We start from the raw sequence: 13,244 nt of genomic DNA, 5'->3' as shown, positions 1-13,244 counted from the left end.
ACCGCATTTCAAACCTCACAAACTCACTAAATCTCTCCCTCTCAACCATTGACAGAGCTTTAACCTTTAAAGCTTTGTACAATTGAGCTTGAACCCAATTATTCATCACCATCATCACTACCAATTTAATCCAATAGTCTAAATTCATCATTTTTGTCTCTATCTCTACCATATTCTAACAACAACAATCAATAACCAAAGTATTCAGAGATTCAAGAAAAAGAAGTAGAAGAAGAGAAAAAGAATTTGTAAGAAATGAATGGCCAATACTCTTACCTGGAAATTACGAGTATCTTTGGGCTTCTCTCTCTTTAATCTTCATCTTCAAGAACTTTTCAACAAATAAAGGGACAAGCCTCAGTCTCCATGGCAGGTGGCCTCTAAATCCTTCATACTTTCTTGTATCTCTGCTACCAGGTTGTAGAAGATGCTTGCAAAAAATTAAAACCCTAAGATTGCTCTTTGGATTCATGAACACATGTGGTTTAATTTTGATTTGAAATTTTTTAGGGTTTGCATTTAGGTTAGGATTGTAGTGGCAGGGATGATATTCAGGGAAATCAAGGTTCATAAATAGGTAGAGGATAATATGAGATTCAGGTTAATGGTAATTGGTCAAGATTTGGGCTACACCGCCATCAAAGGCGATTTCCAATGAGGGTAACTTTTGAGAGAGGTGAGAAGAAAGAAGACTGATGGAATAATATGCATGAAGGGGGACCCTTCCCAGACCCACTTCTAAGTTCCTACTTTGGGCCAGGCCTAATAACTTTTACTGCTGCATACACCCATTATTTTTTTGTACCACATGGCTGATTCAAAATGAAGATATAGGCCTTCAGGTCATGGGCCCTGTGCCCAATGAATATTCACACACTCTCTCACTTTTTTTCTTTTCACACCCCCTGAAATAGATACTATTATTCCTTATTTATTTCAATATTTTCTTGTAGCACTTTGATTACATTCAAAAACATTTTTAATGGCAATTTGGTAGGTTTAGTTTATTAGGGTATTAATTATAAATTAGCATTAAAATCCTTAATTAATGATAGATTAATACAAAGTTAGGGTTACATTTTTTCAACTTTGCTCATTTCCTTTTCTTTGTTTGTTTCTTCATGATTGTATGGTTCTTAATGTACATAGTTTGACCTAGTTCTTTGCATGATCCCTATGTGTCTTGATTTAATTAATTTATGAAGTTTTCTTTTGAATAATTAATTAGATTAATTACTTTAAGACTTTTTAGTCACTCATTTGATCAACAATTTCATGCTCCCTTAGGTTCTTTTATTCAGTTGGATGATAAAAAGTCCCTTGATCACTTAATTCGAATTAGAAATATTAGAACTTGTACCTACACATGATCCCTTAGGTAAAAAAAACAATTCCATTCACCTTTAAAGCCCTAAAATAGGTAAAATCAATGCATGAAAACATCAATCTTCATTCCTCATTCATGAGTACCATATCACTCTCTTTCAACCACATCTCTCTCTTTGTACATACAACCTTCTTTTTTTGGCAAATAAATTTGATCCAATGTCAAGTATAAAACACTTAACAAATACAATGCAAATTGTGCACCACGAGCCTTAAGAAATGGAGAAGAATGAGAGGGAGCATTCATATCCTTATTCTGAATATCTTTGGATACGGGACGTATGACCCAATTGCTCAAAGTATTTGTCTTCATTCATAGACTTTAGTGCAATTCAAATCAAGATAATTTTAAAACATCCATCTTTGGACTAAAATCAATTACAACCAACATCAAAGATCATTTCATAATCTTTCTCTCTCACCATCCTTTGGTTAAAACACCCTTTTCTATGAGTTAATCACCATCCTTTGGTTAAAATACATTTTCTTGGTTTAAACACTACTTTTATTTCCTCTTTAGTTTAAACACCACTTTAATTTTCTCTTTGGTTTAAACACCACTTTTATTTCCTCTTTGGTTTAAACACCACTTTTATTTTCTCTTTGGTTTAAACACCACTTTTATTTCCTCTTTGATTTAAACACCACTTTTATTTCCTTTTTGGTTTAAACACCACTTTTATTTCCTATTTGGTTTAAACAACACTTTTATTTTCTTTTTGGTTTAAACACCACCTTTATTTTATCTTTGGTTCAAACACCACTTTTATTTTCTATTTGGTTTAAACACCACTTTTATTTTTTCTTTGGTTTAAACACCACTTTTATTTTCTCTTTTTTTTAAACACCATTTTATTTCTTCTTTGGTTTAAACATCGCTTTCATTCTCTCTTTGGTTTAAACACCACTCTCATTTCCTTTTTGGTTTAAATACCACTTTTATTTCCTCTTTGGTTTAAACACCATTTTTATTCCCTCTTTGGTTTAAACACCACTTTATTTTCTCTTTGGTTTAAACTAGGGGTGGCAAACGGGCATGCCCGCCCCGTTTAGGCCCACCCCGCAAAAGCCCACAAAAAAACGGGGTGGGGCGGGGCGGTCATAGTTGAGGATGCGAGCCTAAAACTTAGACCCACCCCGCAAAAAAGTGAGGGCGAGGCGGGGAAAGCCCGCGGGCACTGCACTCTTTAAGCCTAAAAATGCAAAAATATATGTAAATACACGTGCCCGCAAAAGCCCGCGAAAAAACTGGGGCGGGGCGGACGCATTTGAGGGTGAGGGCCTAAATCCTTGGCCCGCCCCGCACAAAAGTGCGGGCAAAACGGGCATTCCCCGCGGGCCGAGCCCGTTTTGCCATCCCTAGTTTAAACACCACTTTTATTTCCTAATCTTGGTTATGACACCATTTTTATTTTCTGCTCTTGGTTTTGACACCACTTTCAATTCAATTCTTGGTTTTGATACCACTTTTAATTTTTGTCGTTGGTTTAGACACCACCTTTTCAATTATTTTTCCTTGGTTCAGGTCAAAACAACAATTTCTCTTTCATAAAAGAACTGTTATAATCCATTATTTAGCAGCCAGACTAACAACTTAGAGAATCTAAACCAGGATCAAACAACTAACGTCAAAACACTTCGAGGATATGATTATAACATCGTTCCCTAAAATAAACCAACAAATACTCATTTTCTACCCTACGAACTACGGAGCTCTAATTTTCTCATTGTAGTATGGGAATACGTCGGCACAAAGTTTCAAAATCTTGGCGAGCACATTAATTAAAAACTTATTTTCCCCTTAATTAAAACCAATCACAAGTAACCTTTAGATAATAACACCGATCAGTGCAAAGAACAATCAAAATGGTTTCCACTAAGTACAACAAATGTGAGAGGTGTTATTACCTTCCCATTGCATAACCTACTTCCTTACCCTTTTTCTCTTTCCTTTGGGTTTTATTGATATTTTCCCTTTCTCTTAGAATAAATAAAATTCAACAGTGACTCTATTGTGAAGGTGTGAAAAACACAAGAATGGGGGGGGGGGGGGGGGGGGTTGAATTTGGTTTTACAAAACAAAAGCTTTTTACCAACTCAAGAACACTACTAAAAAGTTAATAACAAAGAGATAAAAACACAAGTATTTTTATCCTGGTTCGCTTGAAACTCAAATCTACTTCAGTCCATCCAAAAGGTGATTTTGCCTTATACACAAGGACTTAATTCAATATAATCAACAAATTACAATAATCACAAAGAATAACCTTCTTTGTCCTCTCAAGGATTCTACTATACCCTAGTCTCCTTAAGTACTATAAAAGAATAACCTTCTTTGTCTTCTCAAGGATTCGACTTTACCCTAGTCTCCTTAAAGAATCAAATAAACAGTTTGAATAATATTTTATGTTTTACAAGATGCTTCTATACAAGCAGATTTTACACAAATGATAAACAATTACTCTAAGAAAATTGTGTACAAAAGTTGATAGCTTTTCACAAAGAAATAGACTTGTCAAAATTGTTGTAGCACCAATGTTTTATTCAAGTCTCCAAGTCTCACTTATATATCATAAGAAGAAGAACTTTTAAGGGTAAAATGGGGAAAGCTCATAGAGAGGCTATTGACTGTTGGATGGTGAAAGGAGTGATATTGCGTACTATCCTTCGCCCATAAAATCATTGATAAGTGTGATGTATAGTACTATTTTTTGCCTACGAAATCAGGTTGTGGAAAGGGTATTTGATTTGTACTATGTACTATTTTATCACGTTCCTATTTGATTTTATCTTCAAGTTCATTGGCTTCTAATGAAAGTTGATGAAACATGAAATAAAGAAACATAAAGCTGGATTCAGAAACTTCAAAATCTTTGGTCAGAACCTTGACAAAGTCAGTAGTCTGGCTTTAGATCTTCAATATCTTCAGAGTCTTCAGAATATACAATCAGAACCTTGATAACCTCAATCGTATGACTTGAGATCTTTAGAATCTTTAGCTATGTAACACAACTTCAGAAGCTTGCCATTCTTCAGAAGCTTGGTGATCAGAGTCACGTCCAGAAGCACGAACTGAGAGAATGTTGCAGCAGTAACATAACGTTTCCTCATAAGCTTCTTAGGAGTGAATCATCACAAAAGCAGAAAGATCATTGCAGTAGCAACATTGAACATCATTCAGAACTTTTAATAACTGGCGCAAAAGCAGATTAGGAACTCATTATTTAGAAACTGATGACGTTGCACGTCATATACTCAGAATCAGAACTGGCTACTGAAGCTACACAATAACAACCGTAAGGCTACCAAAATTGTTCTCACACAAATACAACATTGTTATCATCAAAACTCAAGGTATAGATGCATAACCAAATCTTATTCTAACATGTCATATTTCGAGTGCGCGATGCTCTTGGGTATTTTTTTGGCGTGATAATTTGCAAAAATCAGACATATCATATTTAAACACACACATTTGAGGACTTTTTTTGGTTGTAATGATCGCGACTAACGTGTCTATCGAATAATAACTACAAGTATACAGTTTATCGTGTAGTTTTAAAAGATTGTCGAACCCACAAAGACTAATAATCAAACTAATGTTATATATCGTTGCAATGCAAAGCTAAGGCTAAAGGTTAAAAGGATACGAACAGAAATATAAACGCTAATTGCTAGAGGTTTGAAAATGATGATAAAACGAGCCCAGAATATGGATTCTGTGTTCCTAAGGGACTTTGTAGAATTTAGATGCTAATTACATTAGATTAAGTTTCATAGAAAATATTGATTTAAAGACTCCGTCTCACACTCTCGCGCTATTGACTAAAACCACACCTCTTTGATCGCTCGACTGTGTGAGTCGAGAATGGGATACAAACTGCAAGTGCACAGTTCTATCGCGTAGTTTTAAAAGATATCGATCCCACAGGGACTTATGAATCGATATACCGTTATCTAAGGTTACTACGTAAATCTAAGGTGAAAATGTTTGATTTTTTGGGGAAAAACTAAGAGCTAAACTAAGATCTAGATTAAATATTAATAAAACGGATATCAGTATGTAGTTCGTCAGAACTAGGGAATCAAGTCTTTGTCGGTTTCTTGGTTTTAAAATAAATCGTTTCGATTAACTTTATTGGTTAAAGGTTTTATCTCAAACTCTCGCTCTGTTGAATAAACCATGATTTTATATTAATGTAGCTGTCACTTATAATTAAGTCAAAAATCATATTTTGAAAACAATAAAGTTGCAGAAACTCTTTTTAAGAAAATACTGACCGTTTTAAACACCCTTATCTCAAACTCTCGCTCTGTTGACTTAGGTTATATAATCAAATCCAAATGCTTAACTCTCGTCCTCACATTCAATCTTTAAAAATACTTTTTGGAAAAGGTCAGAATTTAATTAACTCTAAAACTTGCTCTCGCCCTGATCTAGAATTAATGCCTAACTTACACTGTCCAGTTAAAACCTCAAACTCTCGCTCTATTGATTTTAACTTCTTTATGTCCTTTACTTTTGTAAAAAATCTTGTTATTAAACCTGTAAGTTGAGACCGTAAAAAGATTGATTTTAATTTTAAGTTTAGATAGACCGACTCAGTCTTGATCCCTTATTCTGCTTACTTTACATACCGATACCTAGGCGAATTAGCCAGACATGCTAAATAAACAAGAATACATATCATGCATAAACAGACTCATTCCAGGCAGATAATATAGATAAATAATAAAACAAAATATTAAATAATGATTAAAGAACCTGAATGCGTAATACAATAGTCTTGAACACTCCACCACAAGCCGGTAGGATTTGTTCTTCGATTCTTCAATTAAACAATAAATTAAACCAAGGAAATAAAACTAGAATCTAACGTAAGGTTAGATCCGATAAAAAGTTGCACAATAGTTTCCGGTGTAGAAACTATTATGCGAAAAATATATAAATGCCAAAAAGGGAAAGGTAAATTGCAAGGGAAAAAGAATGTAGAACTTGCAGAAGAAATAAATAAAATAAACAATGTTAAGTGCTGGAAAAGAAAAATAAGCAAAAGCGTGAAAAGAAAAATGGGCAGAGCTTCGGCAATCTGAGCGTGGAAAAACGGAGAGCTGGAACTTCCCAATTAGCTGCTATTTATACAGCTGCTGGTGTAACTGCTTTCCAAGGGTTTCCGTATGCGCGGTCTTTTCGTTCCGAGGGTTAAGCGTGCGTGGAAATAGCTTTCAACGTGGTCAGTTGAGTTCCTAGCGCCAAAAATATAGGGGAATGGTGTGACGTCCGTCACACCATGTGTGACGCTCGTCACAAGAGTGTGCTTAGTGTGACGCTCGTCACAAGAGTGTGCTTAGTGTGACGCTCGTCACAACCTTTGTGACGCCCGTCACAGGCATAACGTGCGCTTTCTTTGGGCTGGGCTTTGTCTTTGTTATTTGTTTCCTTTTTATTCCTTTTTACACCTCCTTTTCTTCCCTTTTTTCACTTTTGCTTCAAAATGGATGCCTGACATAAATAGAAAGGAAAATACCGCATAATATCTGATAAAATGAGATAAATTAAAGTAAATGATAATATAATCTAATTGAATTAAGTCCTAAAATGTGATATAATTTCAAGTTATCAAACTCCCCCATACTTAGATCTTTGCTTGTCCTCAAGCAAAATACAGTATAGAAATCGTTTTAAAATTTTAGCCAGATGAAATTTCAAAACACACATCAATTCGTAATAGGTTGCAAGTGGATTTTGTTTAGAAGCGACTTGAGTTAAATCTTGATATCAACAACTACCGTCACAACCTGCCTTGTGCAAATCAGTTCAAGTACCCTATTATAGCTATCCTAGTTCCTTTACTCTTATTTCACCCGTTTTCATTCTAGCGAAATCACATTAAGCCCTTTATCTTTTCGCGCACATAGTGGAGTAACCGGTTAGTGATTATGATCCGTTTTTAGCTAGAAGTTCTGGTACATAAGTCGGATAACTTCGTTATTCAGTCCATTGCAAATTTTGGGGGATCGAACCGTAGTCCTCCCTACCGAGTTCAGTACCAGATACCTACTGAACCAACTCATAATGGATTTTTCATATTGTGTTTTTGCATGATCTGCAACCTTTAGATTAAATGATCTGGTAAGGATTAAAGGGAAATAACAATGAAAGGGAAAATAACATACTTGAAAAATGGAAATAGGAAGAACAAGTTTTCCCCCCATACTTAAATTAAACATTGTCCCCAATGTTTTAAGGAAATGAAATACAATATGGAAAGGAAAAAGAAACTACAACTAAGGTTGTCTTCCGCCTCTGGTTCTTGGACCTGGTGATCTCTGACGTAAGTCTAAGTTGTCGAACCTGCTGAACAACTCAGTAAACCGCTGGTCGGTTATGGCATTCCTAGCATCCTGTTGCTGTTGCATTTGATGCATCATCTGCAGCATTTCGACATTCTGTGCCTGCATGCCATCGATAGCATCCATAATGTCGTCGTTGGTTGCAGGCCTTCTTCGTCGACGACGTTGGGAGGATGGGCCAGTTGTATTGCCGGAAGGGTTGAGCGGGACTGACTGTTGTGTAGGCGGATGATCACCTTGTTCCATGTCTTCAAACTCATCTGTTTGCGGGTTTGTTTGTGAAGGCTCGGTGGTTTCAGGAGCGTTTAGATCATAGAGGTGGCGGTCGGGGTTTGTGACATCAGTGAGGGCAGTATTTGGTAGAACAACGCTTGGGACTGCCTGGTTGTTCACCATAAGATAATATCCTCCGCCTACTCTGTTCTTAATCAAGCGGCTAGATCGACAGTAGCTGATATCCATAGATAGGGGAGGTAGGGATTCTAAAGTTTGGAGTTTATCCCCTAGGTTTAGGCCAAGTGCGATGGTGGTTATTAATCCACCAATTATAAAAGGTTGCCGGCCTCTAGCACATAAGGTGCGGATGTGATGAAATAGAAAGGAGGCGGCGTTTACCTGAGTATCTGGTTCGAAGACGCACTGGAGGAAAAATAGTTCCTTTGAGTTGACCTTGCTGTTGTTTGGCCTTCCAAAAATTGTGTTTTGCAAGATGCGGATAAAGTACCGGATAGTGGGGTTATGTATATGGGAGAGAAGGAGCTCTTCCCAGTTGTAGGTATCTATACCGGAAATTTTCTTAAAAAGGCCGAAAACACCAACTGTGTTCCAGTTTGAGGTTGGAGGGATTCTGGCATGCAGCAGACCTTCTGTGGGAAATTGTAGCATGGTACTCAATTGGTTTTGGGTTAGAGAGTACTCGGTGTTAAACATACGGAAGGTTGCCGTACCGGTTAGAAATTCGTCTTCACCGGCGGGGGTGGTGTAGTCGTAGGAACTTAAGAATTCTAAGGTTAGGGATGGGTAGGTGGGTTGATTATGGGTGCAAAGGAAGGTTAGGTTGGCTTGACGGAGCATCCATTCGATACCTTGGAGTAAGCCTAATTGTTGTAAACAAGGTAAATCGGGGTACCTGGTGGAAACGACGCCTCGCTGTTGGAAACGCTCGAATTGCTCCCTCTGATAATTGTCATCTACGGATCGGAAGATGATATTTCCGAAATTTTGATTTCCCGCCATTGTGATGAATTTTGAAGGGATGATTTGGAAAGAAAAAGAAATGTATTTGATAGGAGAGAATTGTTTTGTGGTGAATGAAGGAAGGTTTGGTGGGTATTTATAGGAGAAGAATTTGGAAGGTGAAAAGAAAAAGTGGTTGAAAAGTAATTAAGTGTGGTTAAATGAAAAATGAATGGGGAAGGTAAAAAGTTAAAGGTGTAACGTTCGTCTCCAACGGCTCCTTAACGTTCACTAGTCTGAGGAGTGTTACGCTCGTCACAGGGGTGTGACGCTCGTAACAGGCACTAAGCGTGCCGTTCGTTATGGATAGTGTGACGCTCGTCACACATTCCTTTTTGGAAAGGCTTAGTGGCGCTTCACAGAATTACTTGTAGCGTATTTTAATGTTTTGTTTTGCTTATGATCAGTTTAGTATGCAGTTTAATTTATTGTGCACGCTTAATCTGCTTGTATAGTAATAATTCATAGGAAGCAACAGTAGAGCATAATAGCTTTTGCATAATAAAATTAAATAAACAACTTCAATAAAAATTGATCATAATGTAATACAGGAAAGGAAAACAATGAAATGAAATAGAAATAAACATGAATTCAAATAACATTAATGAAAAATCTAATTTAAAACTAAATAACTTAGGAAAGTAACTAAACTCTATCCCTCTGTACGATCTCTGGCCGGTGGAGCAAAAGAGTTAACATGATGTAGCAACTCGTGAAACTGATTCGTCATACTGCTCATGTATCCTAGAACTTCGTCTCTCATGTTAGTAAATTCTCCTCTGAGGGCGTCTTGTTCTGACATCAAAGCTTCAATGGCGGTGTTATAATCAGTTCCGGGCATATGATGTCGGAGGTCAGGTATGGCTGATTCTTCGGTCGGAACAGGCTGAGGAGGAGGGTCAATATCATGATAGCCGGATGGTGTCTGAGGGTCAGATTCAGCATGAGAGATCTGGTCAACATAATTCTCATAGTCATCACAAATCTCATAATCCTGGATGGATTCAGTGGATCCAGCAGGAGTTGGGGTTTCATTCAGGTTATAGAGCCAGTTCCTTTGGTTATGAACACTAGTCCTAGGATCGGGCATGGTGAATAGGCAGAGAACCTGGTTATCAATAATAAGCTCAAACTCATCAGACCCTATGTTTGCTATAAACATAGTGTTGAAGAGGAAAGGTATACTCATAGTAGTAATGCCACAAAAAGGGCTAAGGTCAAGCATAGGCTGACGTAATCCAATAGCATTACCTATCATAGTTATCAAACCGCCTATTCTAATGGGTGCTCGCTCATCCTGGATAAGGTGGTCCAAATTAGCTAACATAAAAGTAGCACCGTTTACTGGACGGTTCTGGGAAGCACAGAATATGATGAAGAGTTCATCACGTGAAACTGAAGTACTATTTGGCTTCTTCCCAAATAAAGTGTGGGTTAGGATCTTATGGAAATAGCGAAAAGCCGGGTTATGTATGTTTCCAGAGAGAAACTCATGTTCTTCGGGCTCATCATTTCCAGTCAGCTTACCCCAAAAGTGTTCAAGCTCTCTATATTCAAAAAGTTCTTCCTGACTTACAGTGAATGTATCAAAGGAGGTAGGAAAACCCAAAAGGTTGGTAAAGTCTCTAATATTAAATTGGTACTCCATATTGAACATTCTGAACTGGATAAAACCTCTGCTAATTCCTTTTCCATGGCTGGGTAGATAGATTAGTGAGCTAAGGAATTCTAGTGTGAGTCTCCGGTAGGTGGTGAAATGTCTCAGAATAGGGGATGTCTCCCATCCTATCTGATTCAGCAAATACAGGACACTCTGTCTCAGTCCAAGGGCAGTCATAGCCCAATCATCAGCATATAAACTAGGTAGCATCTCTCTAGCGGCTAGTTCTTCAAACTTTTGTTTCTGAGCCATTCCTCTGAACTTGATACCCATACGATCAAAATGTCCCATCTGGTTAGTGTTAGCTAGAGAAAAGAAAACATGAGTTTAAGTCAGGATTTGGCCAAATGCCGAAAGAAGAAAAGATTATTATTATTATTTATTTATTTATTTTTATTTTTTTTTGAATAAATCAAGAATGAATACTAAACAGAAATTAAAAGAATAATTAAGAAAGAAATAGGGGAATGATAATAATAGAATAATAAAATAACAAATTAGTTTGTGGGTTGTCTCCCACTAAGCGCTTTGTTTAAATGTCGCAAGCTCGACAAAGAAACTGTTAAATATAATTTATAGATCCTGGGGGCGTTTCGTCTAAGTGTAGGATTTGCGAATCCTCGTTGGTTTCCGCATAGTGATAGTGTTTCAGACGTTGCCCGTTTACGGTGAACGGTTCTGTAGATTGTCCTTTTATTTCTACCGCTCCACTGGGAAAGATTTTAGTGATATGAAAAGGCCCTGACCATCTGGATCGTAGTTTTCCCGGAAATAACTTTAGTCTAGAGTTAAATAAAAGTACTGCGTCGCCTTGCTTGAAGATTTTCCTTGATATACGCTTGTCATGCCATTGTTTTGTTCTTTCTTTATAGATTCTGGCATTTTCATAGGCGTCTCTTCTGAGTTCCTCTAATTCGTTTATGTCAAGGATTCTCTTTTCACCGGCGGCTTTATAATTCAAATTTAGGTTTCTAATAGCCCAATAGGCTTTATGTTCTAATTCTACCGGGAGGTGACAGGATTTTCCATAAATGAGCTTAAATGGGGTCGTCCCAATGGGGGTTTTATAAGCAGTTCGGTAAGCCCACAAAGCTTCTGGTAATTTCAATGACCAATCTTTCCTTGAAGTGGCTACCGTTTTTTCTAGTATTTGCTTGATTTCTCTATTAGATACTTCCACTTGTCCACTGGTTTGAGGGTGGTAAGGTGTTGCTATCCTATGTCTCACTCCGTATTTAAATAGTAGTTTTTCGAGTACCTTGGATATAAAGTGTGATCCACCATCACTGACTACTATTCTTGGGATGCCAAATCTCGGAAATATTATATTTTTAAAGAGTCTAGTTACTACTCGGGTGTCATTTGTTGGAGAAGCTACAACTTCGATCCATTTTGATACGTAGTCAACTGCCACGAGTATGTATTTGTTACCGAAAGAGGATGGGAAAGGTCCCATGAAGTCTATCCCCCACACGTCAAAAATCTCTACTTCCAAAATACCTTTTTGTGGCATCTCGTCACGTCTAGATATGTTTCCCGTGCGTTGACATCTGTCACACTCCTTAATAGCCGCATGTACGTCCTTCCATATAGTTGGCCAATAAAAGCCAGCTTGTAGGATTTTAGAGCAGGTCTTGGATGTACTTGTGTGTCCACCATAAGGAGCGGAGTGACAGTGTTGGATTATATTTTCTACCTCTTCTTCGGGTATACATCGACGGAAAATACCATCGGGGCCTCTTTTGAAAAGTAAGGGATCATCCCAGTAGTAGTGTTTTATGTCGTAGAAGAATCGTTTCTTCTGCTGGTAAGATAAAGTAGGTGGAACTATTCCGGCAGCTAAATAATTGACTAGATCAGCGTACCATGGTGTGACAGATATAGCTAAGGTGGTTTCTACTTGCATGTCGGAGTTGTTCTCTTCCAAAGTAGCTATAAGTTTATCATACGAGAAATCATCATTAATTGATGTTCTTTCCGGTTCAAGGTTCTCAAGTCTAGAGAGGTGGTCTGCTTCTACGTTTTCAGTTCCTTTCTTGTCCTTGATTTCTAAGTCGAATTCTTGTAGTAACAAGATCCATCTTAGGAGTCTAGGTTTAGCATCCTTTTTTGTTAAAAGGTACCTGATAGCAGCGTGATCGGTGTAGACTATTATTTTGGCTCCTACCAAGTAAGAACGAAATTTATCTAGTGCGAATACCACTGCTAGGAGTTCTTTCTCGGTAGTGGCGTAATTCATTTGCGCTTCATCCAGGGTTCTGCTTGCGTAATATATAACGTGAAGCTTTTTATCCTTCCTTTGTCCTAAAACAGCTTCTACAGCATAATCACTGGCATCGCACATTATTTCGAATGGTTCATTCCAGTCTGGTGTCTGCATAATGGGTGCTGAGATCAATGCTTGTTTAAGAGTTTGAAATGCTTTTAAACAGTTATCGTCGAATATGAATTCAGCATCTTTCATCAATAGTCCGGTTAGAGGTTTAGTTATCTTAGAGAAGTCTTTGATGAATCGTCGGTAAAAACCGGCGTGTCCTAAAAAGCTTCGTACTTCTCTCACGGTCCTTGGGGGTTGAAGATTTTCGATTACCTCTATTTTGGCTTTGTC

The sequence above is a fragment of the Lathyrus oleraceus genome, chromosome 6 (genome assembly GCF_024323335.1).
Source record: "Lathyrus oleraceus cultivar Zhongwan6 chromosome 6, CAAS_Psat_ZW6_1.0, whole genome shotgun sequence".
NCBI classification, from domain to species: Eukaryota; Viridiplantae; Streptophyta; class Magnoliopsida; order Fabales; family Fabaceae; genus Lathyrus; species Lathyrus oleraceus.
The sequence above is the reverse complement of the archived record's forward strand: the minus strand, read 5'-3'. Positions refer to the sequence as shown.